General features: G+C 41.6%; 1 long non-coding RNA gene across 1 annotated transcript; it reads left to right on the top strand.

Annotated features, from left to right (window-relative positions):
- The first annotated feature begins 13,141 nt into the window (after positions 1 to 13,141).
- On the top strand, positions 13,142 to 13,851 carry LOC310998997. Its single transcript, XR_014596024.1, has 3 exons — positions 13,142 to 13,268; positions 13,452 to 13,624; positions 13,722 to 13,851. It is a non-coding gene; the product is annotated as an uncharacterized lncRNA (long non-coding RNA).
- The last annotated feature ends 5,043 nt before the right edge of the window (positions 13,852 to 18,894 follow it).

The following is an 18,894-nucleotide window of genomic DNA, read 5'->3' as shown; positions in this document are numbered from 1 at the left end:
ATAGACTTGATCATCACAATTGTAAAGGAAATAATCTGTTATACTTATATATATCCACTTCTTTTGGAGTAACACTGTGAGCAGAGACAACAGTAACTTTATCCACAACAGCACGGCATCACAGAAGTGACTCTGGAGGCAAATAAGAGTGAAGGAAAGCAGGAGTCAGAGCTGTAGAGACCTGTCCACATGCACAAACACATGATGGATTGCCACTTAATTCCACCATATCATTCCACATCGATCTGCTTTACGAATCAGAGCCATATCTTCCCAGAGAAAGTGCTGGCAGGACTCAGTTGAGCTTATAGTTGGCGACAGCACATTAAAGGTCTCTGTGGTCCAGCGGTCAGCATTAATGGGCTGTCCTAGGTCTTTTCTTCAATCAGGTTCCACCACACATGGATACATCATTATGATAAAGCTCCCAGCAAACCAGCACCAGGGTCGGACTTTAAATGGAAATGAAATTGGGTCCAAACAAAGATATTACTGTTACTCACAACATCAAAGACAGTTTCATGTCGTACTTACGTGGGATCTGATCTCTCTCAGGAGGAAATCAGCCCTGTGCGGACTCCCTTCATTTACTATTCTTTTCATCTGTCTTGTAGTCCCACCAGTTCTCTATCAGCGCACCCAGTGTGCAACTTGAGTTAGCAGGGCTCTCCAGCACCACTGCATCTTACCAGGAAAAATCATCTATGAGCTACAAATATATTAGATATACAGATAAGCATCAAATTCACACTTTATTGTTTGTTTCAAGACAAATGATGAGTAATTATTGCCATTACAGAGCAAATATGACTATTGATGACACACCAGTCTGCCTCCATCATTCAGACTAGTTTGAGTTCACAAAGTCTTGTAAAAGAAAAAGAAAAAAACCCTCATAGTAAAATTAGTGTTAGGAATATTTGTTGTGTTTTTTTGTGGACAGCTACATCTGCTTATGGGGATGATAGGATGATTAGATATTGTACAGTCGCAACAAGACTGGACCCAATCCCAGGCAACAGTTGAATACCAAATTAGAATTTTGGAATTAATTTTTGCACAAAGTTCAGCTAAATTCAACAGGATCATGTCAGAGGTCGTCTAAACCATAATTATACTGTGTAAGCTGGCAGAGGAGAAACACAGGCCTGTAGGCTACTAATGATACATTGAAGTTTCTTATCTGCCACTTTATTTCACTATGAGTTAGATATGTATTTAGATCAGTAACCAGGCCCCAGTGAAGCCCTCCTGATCCTGCAGACCATCATGGTTTTTTGCATAATATGTAGTTACATGTAGTTTGAATAAAGAAAAAAGCTCATCTAAAGTGTAGCCAGGTGCTGAGTCCAGGGAGGTAAGTGACACTGTATGCTCCCAAAGTATCCAATCATTTATTGGAGGACTACATACAGGAATAAAACAGAGACAATGACGACGTTTCGAGCGTTTAGCTCTTCATCAGGTCAATTAGGGCAGTTGCTTTTGCTTTCAGGTGTTCTTTAAGTAGTTTCACAGGATCCACCCATGGGTGTGGATCATGGGCGGGTCCAGAGTATTTTCTGGTGGGGTCACAGAGGTTGAATCTGGGGGGGCCACCCAAAAGTAACAAAAATGAAGGCTGCCATTGATTGCTTGATCAATAATCAACTCTATCTTGTAAATAAAAAGTCTCAAATTCTCAAAGTGAACATCAATATCTTATACTCTTATCCAGTAGTTAGAGCTCAACTCTGTACAATAAATCTCATCTCACATCTCAGTGTTTTGTGTAACAGTCAGTGTATGCAGAATAACCAGAACAAGCATTACTCAAATGGTGAACTTGAGAACAATAACAATCTTACACCATTTTCTATTTCCTACACAGAACACTAGGATGTTTGCTGTACAGAGTTGATTAAGAGCCTTTGTCAGAAGTCTGTGCTTATAGCTCTATACAGTGTGGTAAACACTGTATAGAGCAACAATTTGGAGGGCACACAGGGTGGCCAATCAGATTTTAAGGGGGGCAGGTGTCCATTATTGGACAACCTGATTAATCCAGGTGTGTCTGACCATTGTAACTACTCAGACACACCTGGATTAATCAGTGTGTCCAATAATGTAAGACAGGAAACAAAGGAGCAACATTAAGTTCAGGAAGTAGTGGAGCTGTGCAAAGAGCCCAGACGAAAAGGTCATGAGAAATCCACAGTAAAAACCAGGGTCTAAAACTATCAATTGGCATGGCAAATATCAAAGACACATATTAGATGAGGAAATAAAATACAACAATATTATAAATATGAAGACGGCAAAAATAACTAATTTTATCAACAAAAAAAAAAAAAAACACATATTGTCTGTTTCCAAAGGAAAAAAAGGAAACAAAATTATGTATAAGGGGTTCCCTTTCCCTAAGATTAAGGGGAATGGTAAAAGAGTTAAGCAAAATAGACATTACAGCATTAGTTCTACCAATGAGTAGTAAATTCATGATGATATCTCAACCCAACTTAAAGCAGATATCAGTGGAATGTTTTTGTTAATATAAGTCCTAAATAGTCCTATTTTCCGTCAGCAATCACTTACATGAAGTATTTCAGCCTAAACACGAGTCTCTCCGTCACTCTGCTCTGCTGTAACCCGAGGAGAAAATTTTCCTTGTGGGATACAAGTGTTATCCAATGAGGAGAGAGAACGGCATGAAGGGCTGTGTGTGCAGCCAAGGGATGCGCGTGAATGTGGTGACGTAGCACGAGGACCAATTGATGCCTGACAAGGGCGGGGGCTGCTAACTCATGGTGCGTTCAAAGAAACTCGTACTTTGTGTTTTTCCTTCCTGTGAAGTCATACCAGTTCGATCTGGTACGAGTTCACGGGTCGGAAGTTACGAGTGGCCGTTATAGGGAACTTTCACAGACAACAGGATGGTAAAAACACGAGCTACGGGTTACCTGGAACGCTACCAAGTCGTAGTTGTGACTTGAAGCTGTAACTTACGGTTTCAAAAGCCTGCCTTGAACGCAGCATTAGCCGAAACGGCCGTGAAGCTGATATCTGCTTTAATTCAAGAAATATATGTAGTTTACCATTGCTGTTAGGATCCCCAAAACTTTTTTTGCGTGGCTTGCCTCTGCTGACAGTGCACCTCTGTGTCTGTGGTTGTTTGTGGTGATGAGTTCACAACAGGACAAGATCACCCGTCCCTTTGTCACTGGAGCTGGACAGACACTGTCTTTATCCCCACATGTTTTAATTGGCCGTTCTGCTTGACTGCTCACACTGAACATTAGTACAGAGCACCCTGTCAATATTTACAGCAACAACTCAAATAAAGCTTATTCAAACTGTGTCCACATCAGTATTGACCAACATCAATGCATTCTGAATGGAGAGTAAACAAATACAGTAACAGTATGTTGGTCCATCTACTGATGCTCAGGTCAGCACTGTCTGCTTTGTTGACTTATCCACCAAACAAGTCATTTAAAGGGATACACCAAAATTTTTGTGTGTGTCTTTCCTCACTCCCGAGTCCATGACAAGCAGATAGACACCATCCTTTCGACTGTGCGTGCAGTAACAAGGGAGATAGAGCCGTATTGCCTGTAATTAGCTTAGCTCAAATGCTGGAAGTGTATAGGTAGTGTTAGCCTGCCTCCTATCAGCAGTCAGAAGCGGATTTCATTTTAGCTCTAAACTCGGTAAATATATCACTTTATCAACATTTCAAACATTTTTAGGTGAGAAAGTAGCCGTTTAGATCAGCAGTGTGTCGTTAATTTGTCTAAATACCAGCTGTTTACAATTTTGTTCGGACGAATTTGGCGCTACTCAAGCTAGCCGTTGTGACCCACGCACTTCCGGTTATTTCACAAAATAAAACACCCGTTGCCCTTTACATACAGAAAACCATGACGATAGAATTTGTGCTTTTACTTTGAAATAGGAAGCTAAGCTACCCTCGATGTAGCTAACTTGAACCAAAATAAACCGTCTTTGCTTGAACCCTCCGTTTTGACCGATCTCGTCCCGTTACCGGCATTTGACCGCTCAAGATGCCTTACCGGAGAGTTTTGTCAGCTCTGAGACGAAGATTGGCCTGCCGGTTTCCATTTAGAGTTGGTGAAGAGTGTCTTTGATGACTTTAGGTGGAGGCAGGCTAACACTACTTATACACTTCCAGCATTTGAGCTAAGCTAATTACGGGCGATACAGCTCTATCTCCCTTGTTACTGCACTCACAGTCGTAAAGATGGTGTCCATCTGCTGGTCATGGACTCAGGAGTGAGGCAAGACACGTAAAAAAAATGTTGGCGTATCCCATTAAATGAGTGAGTCCTGATGTTAAACTGTATCATTGCACTTTATAGGTGTTAACAAATAATATGCAAGAAATTAGGCATAAATCATATCTCAGATTAATATTATTAATATGAAAGAGCGTTTATCTGACGTGGATTGTGGTCGTCAGTAGAGGATGCAGCCTGGATACTTCCGCACACATCTTACTGGTGCACTCATACGACATTGTCAGGTCAAGAAAGTATGTATGTGTTGCTTGGCAACAGTCCAGAGGCAGTCCATTTGCAGAACTATTTGTGTTGTCACAGCCAAATAAGAGATGAAGTAAACAAACTAATTATAATCTGTTGTGGATTATGCAGTTAACCATGCCTGTGGCCTCATAGTCACAGCATCACTCCCTATCGTTTGTTGAAGGTGTATTAAAGGGTTATTTTCCACAGTAAAAATCATTGCTGGAGCTTTTTCTTTTTCTCCATATAGAACAGGCCGACCTGCACATAGATAATTTGACCGGCCTCAGAGAAATAAATTGTATTGCAGGGATCCAGTTGTGCAAAAGGTATCATTAATTACATTGGAAAAGAATGATTATATATTTTTTTTCATTTCTAGGTAAGAAAAATGGCTGTAATAAGTGCATTACAGTGGGTGTTTAAAGAATGTACATCTTTAAAATAAAATGTTTAATTCTACAAAGATGAAATCATCCTATAAGGCTCAGTTTCCCTGTTTTTGTGTATTCCATTTCACAACTCAACAGACTTTAGTGTTTTTATAATAAATGATCTCCACATATCATCACACGACTGAACAGTTTGAACTCCTCCTTTTCTCTTTCTTTCCATCTTGCAACTCTCTCCCCAACTTTCCCCACTTGTTCCCCAGTCCAGTGTGTGTCGAACACAGTGACTCCAGCTGCAGTGGTTGGCTGAGTTGTGTCACATGGTCAGTGCGGTAAAGGCCAGTAAAAAGCTGTGCTGGTTAAAATAGAAACACTTTGTCAAAATTTAATAATTAAGCAATATCACACAAGGGGGAGTGTGACCTCCAGCTGAATCACAGCTGTGCTGATATTCAGAGCAACATCACGACCTGGAGTGTGATGCTGCTTTTATGATAGTTCCACTGGCTCCATATCAGTAAACAGTGATAAGATACAACAGATTATGATTTGTTTGTTTATCTCATCATTTATAGTCGATAAGTGGACTGCCAATGGCACACTGGCTCGTCTCTTAGTCTACACAGGTCACATGTTTTCACTTATCTTAACTCCACAGAACAAGTTACATCAAACCAGTTCAAAAAGAAAACTGCCTGTCTGAGAATGGCTGGTATCTGGTGCAGTCAGAAGGAGGCAGAGATGTTTTAATTAATCAAGGAGAACCCAGCACGTTTCGACGCTGTCTTCATCAGGGGTGTGAGGCACAAAATGCACAGGTGAGTATTTAACAAGGTGACGATCAGTCATGTGACAGTGACTTAAAGGGATAGTTCGCCCAAAATTGAAATTTCACTCATTATCTACTCCCCCTCATGTGGACTAAGGGCTGGGAGAAGTTTCAGAGTCCTCCGTGGCTTCTCTGAGTTACAGGGGGTCTCGGCGTAGCAGTGCATGTCCATATAACGGTTGCAAATGGATACCAACTGTCTTTGTAACAAAAAGACACACCAAAAAACATCCAAATACCTCCATAGTGCTCGTATGTAATGTCCGTCTTGTATTGAAGCCCCGAAATGCGAAATTGTCCCGAAGAAAATTAATAATAATAAGTCTATTTTTCAAGCTTGTTTTGTAGCGGAAGCTTCTCGAAGCTCCTCTTCCCGGTTCGTCAAATTTGGACGAACCGGGAAGAGGACAGACCCTGGTTCGTCCAAATTTGACGAAATATAGACTTTCGGGGCTTCAATATAAGACGGACATTACATAGGAGCAGCATGGAGGTATTTGGATGTTTTTTGGTGTGTCTTTTTCTTACGAAGACAGTTGGTATCCATTTGCAACCGTTATATGGACATGCACTGCTACGCCGAGACCCCCTGTAACTCAGAGAAGCCACGGAGGACTCTGAAACTTCTCCCAGCCCTTAGTCCACATGAGGGGGAGCAGATAATGAGTGCAATTTCAATTTTGGGTGAACTATCCCTTTAAAAGGACCACTTGCCCTACCCATAGGAGTACTTCCAAAATATGGTCTGCAGCTGGGGGAGCTCTCAGAGTGAACAGGTGCTGAACATGAGTCTGACAGAAATCTGTCTTTTCCATCAAAGACAGAAGGAAAGTGGCTAATTCTCATTTCAGGGTCCTGCTGTTGTTCATGCTGAGTCACAGTCACACTGTCAGTGTTTTACTTGAATGGAACAGATCCATACAGTAGTTCATGTTAAATAGTAAAACCAGAGCCTGTGTGTTTAACAGATGTCTGAGGAAAAGGCCCATCCAGAGAAGCGGATGAAGTTGGAGATAGTGAGACTGATCTTCACAATAAAATCCACAAAACTACATAAAAAGCCCATAAAAGAGAAACAGAGAAGAAAGCTGCTGTAAAATAAAAAAATATTAAAAATAAAACAACAGTGTGTGGGAGGAAGGACGGAGGAGTGATGTGTTGCCCCTTTTCACCCTCACAAAACACTCAAGGAACAACTGATAGATGACTGTACTTTTTATTACATTTTATTAGCTTCAAGGCTGGTTTGTTTATACAGCACATTTCATACAGAGGCAATTCAAAAATAGATAAAAAAGAAGAAGAGAGCAGAGAAAAATAAAGAGATTAACAAGTATAAATACGTAAAACATCACTTAGTATGAAAGAATCAGAGCTTCCAGAAACATTGTGTTTCTTATGTTTAAATATGTGTGATTTAAATTGCTAATGTGGTTTAGTCTGAACAAGCTGCTGTGTCCTGTGGAAATAACCTGTAGTCATGGAGATGGCTGCACCCGAGGCCGCGCTGTCACCTGATGTGGCCCTGGTTTAACTGAGGACTGAGGTCACACAGTTCAGTATAATAACACATCTATACATGTCAAACCATGTTTCCATCCACACGCTTTTATCCACATTAAGCAATATTGAATTAAAAATGCCTTATGGACACAGTAAAATCCGATAAAAAATCATGAATATCAATAAAAAGTTAATACGGTCGATCTCATCGGATTTTCTCTTGATCGATACAAAGTTTATGCGACAAACGCTGATGGAAACAGTTCTTTGTCGGATAAATGTGAGTTGTGATCATGTTTTATGTCAATTCCGCTACATATTCCAGCTTTTGAAAGACACGGCAGAGTAAACAAAGAAAGATGAAAAAATGAAAATGAAAAACAAGACAGCACATGGCTTTTTATTCGATTTAAAGGTCTGAGATGGAAACACACTTGAGCCGGCATTATACACATTATTTTTATCAATCTTCTGATGATTCGATCGATTCCTTTAAGTGGCGTTTTCTTTGGAGCATCTTGACTTCTGATTTCCACTCTTCAAAAGCTTTTGAATTCTGTAAATTGGTGGACAAATACACTTGGAATTAAAGAAATTGAGAAAAATAGTGAATCTCTGTATTCAGTCTGAATTTAAAGTAAGAATCCGACTCTTCCACTTTGAAATGTTGCATTTTCTCTGTTGATTTGTCGTCAGCGTGTTCTCTGAAATGTTTTTGTTGAGTCTATTTTGTTTAAATTGTCTTGAAATGTCATCACATTTCTTTATTAATTCGTTTTTCAGAGATGTAGTGATTTGGTGAATTTTCTACCGGTTTATGTTTTATAAAATGTTGTTGTGTTTTTGCTTTACAGCATTTAAAATTTTATTGAAATTTACTTAACGTTCAATCCAGATCTTGTGACAGTGAAGTGGTTGCAATACGGTGAAGTGAACAACATTTACTATCGTCTACTGAATCTCAACATACAGTCACATATAATAAACCTAAAATGGCTGACATAACAGACCAGTATGTAAAGAATGAATATACACTGTTACATATGAGAAAATAACTGAATTAAAGGGATAGTTCACCCAAAATTCAAATTTCACTCATTATCTACCCTCATGTCGACAAAGAGCTGTGAGAATTTTCAGAGTCCTCCGTCCCTTCTCTGAGTTACGGGGGGGTCCGCGCAGCAGTATTAGTCCATATAATGGTTGTCAATGGATACCAACTTTCTTCGTCCAAAAAGACACACCAAAAAACATCCAAATACCTCCATACTGCTCGTCTGTAATGTCCCTCTTGTATTGAAGCCCCGACATGAGAAATTGTTGTACCAAGTTGGTATCCATTCACAACCATTATATGGACATGCAGTGCTGCGCGGACCCCCCCGTAACTCAGAGAAGGCACGGAGGACTCTGAAAATTCTCACAGCTCTTAGTCGACATGAGAGTGAGTAGATAATGAGTGAAATTTGAATTTTGGGTGAACTATTCCTTTAACACACAAGGCAGACCCTCCATGACATCATACACAAACTGGGAGTTACAATATGGTGGAAACAGAAATCCACACATATCTGCTTCTGGTTTGTACCATAATGAAATATGACAAATGATTTATGTCTGGCATTTATTATGCTATGGGAGGTAATTTGTTAGTCGGCAGTTGCACAGATGTCCCCTTTTGTAATTGAATCACACAAAAATAATGACTATCCTACTTTGTTTAGTCTGGCTGTTTGTCTTTGTTCTCCATGTTTTGTTTGCTCCTAGAAATGAACATACATTATGCAAGTCTCTTTGATTAAACCTTGGCGATAATTGTACAAAACATTTCACTCAAAAACTTTTTGAGTTGTGAAACGGCTGAGAAAACTTGCTCGTTCAAAGTCATGTTCATTTCTTTTCTCCATTAGGTCGGACCATTTTTCTTCCTGACAGTGTGACATGTGCAAAGTGACCTGGTACAGGAAACAGTTTTGGTCTCCATAGAAAATATTCTCTGTCTTATAGAACTTTTGTTTGTTTGTTTGTTTTGATTTGTTTCGTTTTTGGTTTGATTTAAAAAAGCCTAAATCATATTGTTTATTTTGCTGGGAAGTTTTATATGTGATGCCACTTGCAGCCACGATTTGTCAACACACATGAGACTTTGGGCCCTAGTTTGCTGGCGCAGCGCAGGTGGCGCAAGGTAGCGCAGCCGGTCTAATGCAAGTTTCGACCAGCGCAGCCTAGCGCAAAGTCAGATTGGGAGATTTGTAGATCGTGCTGCGCTGAGATAGGCGTGGCCGCGCAGCAGGGGGAGGCGTCACAGATTCAGCTTGGTGCAGTGGAAGTTTTGTGCGAAAATGTCTCGCCGAGGTTGCGCTGAAAGCTCGCCACCTCCAACCAGGTCTACTCTCAGCGCAGGGCGAAGCGCAGCAGGTGCAGTGGAAGTTTGACTGACTGACCTGCAGTGCACACACGTCACCAAGACCTCACAGGCAGATCTCCACAGTTCCAGACACATTTCAATGCAATAAATATCCACAATAACCACTATTTAATGCAACTAATGGAATCAACACGTGAATTTATATCTATATAGATTGTCCCGTCACATCTGACGTCAGATCAAAGCAGAGATCAAAGGCTGTCGGCGCGTAAAGGAAACTCCACCTGAATTAACACAGCAGGGAGGAACTGGCACTGAAAAGCAGCTGTGGATGTCCCAAAAGCAGGACTGAGGGTGGATGACTGCATGTCGCTGCCGTGTTGAGATACCACTCTGCCCTTGTGATGATCGCTTTATTTATTTATTTACTTATTAATTCATTAGCGCATCAGGCAGCCGTACAGTAATGAAAAACAAAACACAAATCTTCATCTCTCTTAGTCCACCACAGCCTCGGTATCAGATAGTCAGTATATAGCCGTATACTCAGCATCTCTATCACAGAAAAAAAAGAGAAAAAAAAGAGACGGACAGAGAGAGAGAGAGAGAGAGAGAGAGGAGGACAGAGAGAGAGAGAGAGAGAGGAGGACAGAGAGAGAGAGAGAGAGAGCGTCCTTTACGCTGATTTTATCCGTTACGCATGGTGTTTGTTTATGTTGTATTATACCTCTCATCTTGCTTACAGGGTTTGAATAAATGTGAGTTTCTTTATTAGTTTATTAGTTGTTGTTTCTTTCATTGGGCAGGGGTTCTCAGTGTATCAGATCAAACCTGATTAAGGATATTTGTATTATTATTAGTAAACTCATTATTGGTCACTCTGAGCTCGGACCTCCGGGGAAACAGCTGTTTCCTCCGGGGAGAGGTTCGGCCTCTGGCGTCGCTGTCTCCTCCGTCCATGTCCAAGTATAAAATGACAAACTTGCAGCGCGCATCGCCCTCCGCGCAGTTAAAGGTGAGGAGAGGAGCTCATTTGATTGGTGAAGATCTGACTCGGCTGTGTCAAACCCACTCCACGCCTTTCTCTCCTCCTCCTGTCTCCCTCCCGCCCTCTCTCCTCCCTCTTCGCCGTTTGCGCCGGTGGGAGGGACGAGGGGAGGGTTTACGCTGGTCTAAGTCTGACTGCGCGGCCCACGAATCTTGCGAAATGGACCTGGTCCAGCCCCGTTGGCGTGGCGAAGCTGCGCTGCACTTAGACTTCGCTCGGTCAACGAAACTAGGGCCCTTTATTTCCAGTGGCCCCCAGTGCAGGTTGAAATATGAATAAATTATTGCAGAGTTACTTTATTTTGCACATTTTTAGGATTGCTTTATTGCTGTGCCTGTATCAGGATGATGACTATGAGTAAGTTCTGGTGACTGTGAAAATTGAATAGTGCCAAGACCGATCATAGTGTCATTTTCCTCATTAAAAAACTGGACAACAAAGGAATGTGAAGAGAGAAAAATATAACAGTGACATTCACATGTGTAAAAAAAAAAAAAAAAAAAACGAAATACTTTATACCCAAAATTTCATCATACCCACAATTTGTCTTTTGCTTATCTCTTTAGTTTAGTTTTGACTAAGTGATTAAACCATGAAAAACAGGCACTGCCATGTCAGATCAGTCCATTTACAAAGTCACAAAATAATTGCACTCCCCTTAGGATATTTTAAGTTTAGAATCAATATTTGTTAATGACAGCTATATATGGTAGTCATTTCAACTTCAACAAAATATCTTATTTAAAATTAAAGATCATTTTGTTCAAGTTTCTCTATATTGGTGTCTAATAATAATATGAACCAATCACTGGCAAAAACAATTGCCTACTAAGCTAAATGCATCATAGCCCATTTCACAATGGGTTATGTATATTGATGAAGCATTACCTTATATTGTGAGGAGCATTTTTTTCTCATAAAATTATCATTTTTTTCTCATAAAATTAGTTACACTGATTGCAGTTACCTCAGAAAGGCATGGGAACGACAAGTTAAAGCCACTGTTCTTGTTACACACAGGGTTCAGACAGACAGTTAAAGGGTGTTCAATTATCTATATCACAAAACATCTAAAAGACAACAACTTGAACCCCTCAACATTCTATCACTTAGTTAGTTCACTGTGGCATTATAGTGTAGCATGATAAAAAAAAATTGCATGCACCTTTAACTCTTTCACTGCCAAAGACGAGTTATCTCGTCTTTGGGAATCCAAGCGTAGATTGCCAAAGACGAGATAACTCGTCTTAGCGTTTTTTTAATTGCAACGTCATCCTGAACGTCTTGCCCTACTCCTCTGTGAAGATCAGACTTGTACTGTAAAAATAAAGTGCAGAAAAAGGCATTTGATTTGAGAAATATAAAATAATAAGGAATTTATCCCCCCTAATATAGTTATTAGTTGCGCCCGGGGGCGGGGCTGACTCCGTAGCCTACTCGCCCGTACACGTCCGATGACCATTTTGTGGGAATCAGAGACAACGAGGAAGACAACAGCGATTTTAGTGATTAGCGACAGTGTGTTACAGACTAGGACAACGGATACGGATTTAGATTTTTGGACCACGGATAACGGCTTGTTGTTTACTGAATTTGGCTATTTGGATACGGACTTTGGATACGGACTTTGGATACGGACTTTGGATAACGATTTTGGACCACGGACACCTGTGTGTATTTACACGGTAACAATGTCGCGGCGTTGTGCGAAGCCTGGGGTTGCCCTCAAACAACTAACTCTTGTCGAGATGTTCACAACACCACGGAGCACCGGTGCCACTGGACCGGGCCAGGCTGAGCCGAGCCGCGCAGCACCGGAGAACAGAGCGCCGGAGAACAGAGCGCCGGAGAACAGAGCGCCGGTGGCCGAAGAAGAGATGCCAAGACGGAGTGCGCGTCAACGCCTGAAGAGCCGCACTTGTTTCCCAGTGGAAAGTGATTCAGATTCATCAGTGACTGACTCAGATACTGAATATCTGCTGATTTCAGAAAGTGATTCGTCACCGGACAGAGACACAACGGGTAAGACATTCTTATAATTTATAATTTAGCCACTGCTAATTTAGATTTTTGAAAAAGGCTCTTGGCCTCAGATGTGGGAAACTGGAATTTGTTTTTGATCTATCTTCATCAAAGGTCTACGAGGCCTACATCAGAGAATCTTTGCTTTTGTTATGATTAGTCTAAATACAACATAGCGCTTTGATCTAAGTCACCTGTGTGTAGCGGAGTCTTTGAGAGGACGTACTGTAGGCTAAAGGTTGTTGTTGTTGTTGTTTCGTGTGTGTGTGTGTGCGTGTGTGTGTGTGTGTGTGCGTGCGTGCGTGTGTGTGTGTGTGTGTGTGTGTGTGCGTGTGTGTGTGTGTGTGTGTGTGTGTGTGTGTGTGTGTGTGTGTGTGTGTGTGTGTGTGTGTGTGTGTGTGTGTGTGTGTGTGTGTCTGTGTGTGTGTGTCTGTGTGTGTGTTTGTGTGTGTCTGTATGAGATGAGAAATGTATCGTGTAAATGTATGTAATGTCAAAATAATTGTCTATGAAAATGCAGGTTCAAAAGAGATCAATTCCGATGATGAGCAGCCACTTGCATCTGGCAGTTCTGGGGTCAAAGGTAAAAAAAATATATATATATAGGCTATATATATATATATATATATATATATATATATATATATATATATATATATATATATATATATATATATATATATATATATATATATATATAAATATAAAAAAATATATATATACATATTTATATTTACATAAATGTATATGCTACTGTAATTTTCAGGTCGTGGTAGAGGTTGCAGTAGAGGGCGAGGCAGAGCCAAGTCATCTAACAATTCAGACCCTGAATGGTCTGAAGGAGGCTGGCAACCAAATGTTCACCCCTTCAGTGAAAGTGCTGGACCACGAGGACCTGCAGCAGAGTTGCAGTCTACAGACCCAGTGGACGTGTTAGAGGTGAGCATAGTCTGAATGATCATGAAATGTAATTTTGTATCTGCTGTACTGTAATTGAAAGAGTGTCAATAAAATGTTTTCCATGTCATTCCTACAGCTGTTCCTCACAGACGAGCTGCTCTCACACATCTGTGAGCAGACCAACCTATACGCCAGGCAGTACACAGCGTCTCACTCTGATCTCCCTGCACACAGTAGAGTTCATGCATGGAGACCAGTTGATGTCAAGGAACTAAAACAAGCCTTTGGACTGTTATTTCTAACCGGCATTGTGAAAAAACCGAGGATTGAGAACTACTGGCAGACAGATGAAGCAGATGCAACGCCATACTTTGGCCAGATCATGACGCGGAACAGATTCCAGCTGATCTTTAGATTCCTGCACTTTGCTGACAATAGCAACAAAGACAGCAGCAGTGACCCAATGTTCAAGGTGCGCCCTGTGTTGAGTTACATAGTGGGGAAATTCAAAGAACTTTACCAGCCAGGAGAAAACATCTCGATAGATGAAGGCATGATGCAGTGGCGCGGCCGGCTGGCGTTCCGCGTGTACAACCCCAAGAAGCCAATAAAATATGGGATCAAGAGCTATATTTTATGTGACTCAAGTACAGGGTACTGTTTCAACTTGCTGCCATACATGGGGGAAAGGTCAAACCTTCGTGACATTGTGTTCACGCTGCTGGATCGGCTGAAGGGTCATGGGTACACATTGTACATGGACAACTTTTACAACTCGGTGGGTCTGTGCAGTCAACTCCTAGGAGAGCAGACAAATGTGTGTGGCACCCTGAGAACAAACAGGGGTGAACCTCAGGACATCAAGGAGGTCACCAAGAAGAACCTGAAGACAGGAGACACTCTAATGAGACACAATGGGCAGGTTATGGTGTTAGCTTGGAGCGACAAGCAGGTGGTGAAAATGGTCTCAACCTGCCACCAAGACCAGATGGAGAATGTGGAGGTCTGGAAGAGGGGAGTGAAGGGGAAAGTGTCAGTCTCCAAGCCGGAGTGTGTTGCCAGGTACAATAAATACATGAATGGGGTAGATAGACTGGACCAGAACATCACCTACTACCCCATTGTGTGGAAGAGCCTGAAGTGGACCAGGAAGTTTGTTTTTTATTTGTTCCAAATGTGTCTTTTCAATGCCACCCTTGTCTACAAGGCAAAGAACAGGGCAAGGAACATGACACAGCTGGAATTCATCAGGTCCATAGTGCGTTCCTGGACAAAACTGGATGGAGAGAGGGAGGCTGGGAGGGAGGAGGAAGAGGAGTCAGCCGTGGAGGAGGAAGCCAGACATGGTGGAGCTCGAGCCATGAGGGGACAAGACCCACTGAACAGACTAGATGGGAATATGAAGAGGCACAAGGAGGTGGCCATCCCCCCCACCCCCCAGAAGGAGAGGCCAACTAGAAAGTGTCGGGTCTGCCTCCGGAGAGGTGTGAGGAGTGAGACATCATATTGGTGCTCAGCATGCCAAATCCCCCTGCATCATGGGAAATGCTTCCTCCTATTTCACACAACAAAATATTACGCGAAAGACTAGGGGGAACACACACAAGAAAGAAAGAAAGAAAGAAAGAAGAGGAGAGGAGAGATGGGGAGATGAGAGGAGAGGAGAGAAAGAAGAGGAGGAGGAGAGGAGGAAGAGGAAGGGGAGAGGAGGAGAGAAATTAATAAGAGGAGAGGAGAGGAGAGAAAGCAAGAGGAATAGAGATGGGGAGAGGAGAGGAGAGGAGGGAAAGAAAGTAGAGGAGAGGACGAATAGGAAGGGGAGATGAGAGGAGGAGACATTCCTATAGTTACAGTCACTCCGTCCCTGCTGAATAGACACAGACGCACACACACCTGTGCCGTGTCCCATCAGAGTGTGATGTAATGATTTATTGATCAGTGGAGTTGATGTTATGAAGTAAACCCTGAACCTCTGTTCTGTTGATAACACACGCACACACACACACACACACACACACACACACACACACACACACACATACACACACACACACACACACACACACACACACACACACACACACACACACACACACACACACACACACACACACACACACACACACACACACACACACACACACACACACACACACACACTAAATACAAAAAGTTGTAAAGTTGTCACTCTAAAAGAAAAAAAAGGCTGGAGTCATGTGTGTCATTCAATAAATGTTTGTCATCTTTTGTCATCAAAAGTCATTTGTCAGTGTTTATTTTGTTGTTATTTACAAGAGAACAACTGTACAGACGTTGAGGCATCACTAAAGCTAAATATAATCGAGCCAACTGCACTGGTTCACCTGAAAATGACAGCCGACACAAAAACCTCTTTTTCTCAAGATTTTGGTGCCAAAATGGCATTTTGGGCTAAAGTAACCTATATTCAACCGCCAATTTCTCAAGACTGGAACAAGATAGAAACACACAGTTTTTTTTGCTGGAAAGTAGAGACCCTAATCTTTCCTTTAATGGGTTGAATGTGTATGTACTAAGAGTACATAATATATGGTGTGTCTAACAAAATCAGCCAAAAAGCTGGAAAATGCCTGGCAAGCTAGAGGTAGCTTCTGTGAAACTGGCTGGCAGTCAAAGAGTTAATAGTTGCTGTTGATTAATAGATAAATAAAAAGACTTTGTGTTGAAATACGTGGAATTCATAATGAAAATATTTATGATGTGTTAAAAAGTCACATATTTCCTTTTCTTATTTCTTTTGAGGAAGAAAAAATAAATTTTATAATTTAAATTCTAAAATTGTGTCTGGGTGTAATGATTATTTCAAAAGTTGAAAACCAATTGGAATATATTGTGATATTTGTGTTAAATGGTCAGTGCACTGAATTATTTGTGGGCCATTCTGTTTGGTTATACTGGCACTCCCACTGGCCAGTGTTAGAGGATACTACCTGACCTGCACTTAGTTACTCCCTGATCAACGGGTTGACTGAGTCTGACAAACAGCTGATGAAATGCCTGCATGTCATGACATACTTTAAAAGAAGTAAATGACTATGAATCAATAATAATTATTAGGCTCCAACAGATCCCTATCTAGACAATAGATGGAATACAAAAGGACATTGATTTGATGTATCTTAAGTCTATTCTGCATGGCCCCTTGCCTTAATTCACCACCCATAAAAGTCTTGGCAAACTTGAAGGGAAGACATAAAAGTTAATGGCTTAAAATTGTATTAATAGAAACCACCATAGAATTTTACTAGTTGATGACTTAAAGCCTTTATAGAGCTTTTCTTAAGAAAATTACAAGGTGCTCATGGAGATGGAATATACAAATAAACAGGAAAATAAAAACAGAAAATAATTCTGGGACCAATGCTATCCAAAAATGTTGTGTCACAGTGTGAAAAGCCCAACAGAGGTGCACCATGTGTTGGTCACATTTTAACCATTTGGGGTTAAAATGAGGGTTACCTGGACAACCCAAATAACCTTGTCAGAGCAGGCTGTAAGGTGGCACATACAGAGTAAAAAGCTCAGTGAGGTAACTGTTATGTTTGTCTCTCAATGAACACACCGGCATAGGTTTCATGCAGTGTTTACTAAGCAACTTCAGGTAGACATATTATTAGATTATTATTATTAGTATATTGTACAGTGACGTTACAAGCACACGGCCCCTTATCTGACATTGTGGGTAATGCAGTTCACACAGTAACTTGGACCATGCAGCATACTAAAGGCCCTTTCACACCGGGGACGTGGTGAATAAAAGACACAAAATTGTGAAATATTTGGCAGCGAATGTTTTGCATTGCATTCACACCAGAATCGATGCGAATATGTGACAGCTGCAACAATAAACCAAAGTTTCGCTTTGGTTCTTCGCTTCCACGTCATGCTTTAAATCTGTTTCTCACAACTACTCGTTGATTATCCCTCATGTATTCAACACCTGCTGTGCCACTGTCGTATTGTTACCAACTCTACTATATCCAACACAGCAGCTCACTATCTGATCACTGTGAGACGCTTCACCCCACATTGTCCTCCATTTCGTTGACTCTGTAAAGTTTGTGTCCCTTGTCGAACAAGACAGGTGAGCATAGACTGTATAGTATGCATAGGCGTCATTTACGCTGGGGACGCTGGGGACATGTCCCCACCACTTTTTGTCAAGAACAATTTTGTCCCCACCACAAAATGAACTTAACATTATCCTAATGAAGAATGACGAAAAAACGTTGATAAACTATGACAAAATAGGCAGCTGAAACAATGTGCACGGCGCAGAGCTTCTGCTGGAGCCAACTCGCAACAATGTAGCTTCAATTAAAGAGTTCTCACAGCCCGGAGCGGGCGCTGCGCGCGTCCTCGCAGCCGCTTGGCTGGTTACACAGGGAGCAGCTTCTCCTGCTCTCTCCTCGCCGGTAAAACATCGACTCCACTCGTCTGTACTCGGTTTTCCACACACACAGGTCTGTCTCTAGCTCTGTGTGTATGGATGTGTGTGTGTGTGTCTCGTGTGCAGACGCAACTGACAAATATTTATAGACGGACAAGCAACAACTTCATTACCGGTAATCATCATTTTATTTTGAAAATTGACCGGATTCTCTCGCCTTTTCTGTGCCCGACGTCTGGTACGATCCGTCTATCCAGCTTGACAACGGCGCTCACGGCTCGCGTGAAAAATAGAACAGACGCCGAACTGAAGGGCGGCAGCACGCGAGCCTCCACGCGGGGTTGATTGTACCGGATGAGACAGCACCCGATAGGCTATGCTTAATGTTTGGGTGCAAAGTCACTGTTAACGAAATCAACATCTAATCTGTCCCTTCAAAATAAAGTTACCGTAGTAACGTGTCTGTTTGGAGCAGCTGCTGACAGTGACAGTTTCCTCATCACTAAACCTGAGCGACCATCAGATCCTTCCTCACTCACGTGACGACGGGACAAAGTCTTTTGGACATAGGCTATATTGTAGTTTGTTTTTCCTCTCTTTAACCGTCTCGTTTCAGTTTTTGCCGGTTGGCAATCATCTGGTGTGCACCCGCTGTTTCTCTGTTTCTCACTCACTCTCGATGCGCATAGATAAAATAAAAAGGAAAAAACACAGATGAGCAAATTGAAATTACCTACTGTAGTCTAACAATTCAATGACCACAGCTGATCACCAGCTTGTCATGCCCCAACTGGGCTTCTTTTTTTTTTTTGCTGCGGTCCAGCGGAGAATTAAAAAAAAAAATGCTCGTGAGTCCAGCCGCATCGGGTCCAGGGTCCAG

The sequence above is a fragment of the Trachurus trachurus genome, assembly GCF_905171665.1.
Source record: "Trachurus trachurus genome assembly, chromosome: 16".
In the NCBI taxonomy this organism is placed as follows: Eukaryota; Metazoa; Chordata; class Actinopteri; order Carangiformes; family Carangidae; genus Trachurus; species Trachurus trachurus.
Note: the sequence above shows the minus strand (reverse complement) of the source record. Positions and strands in the feature narration are given on the sequence as shown.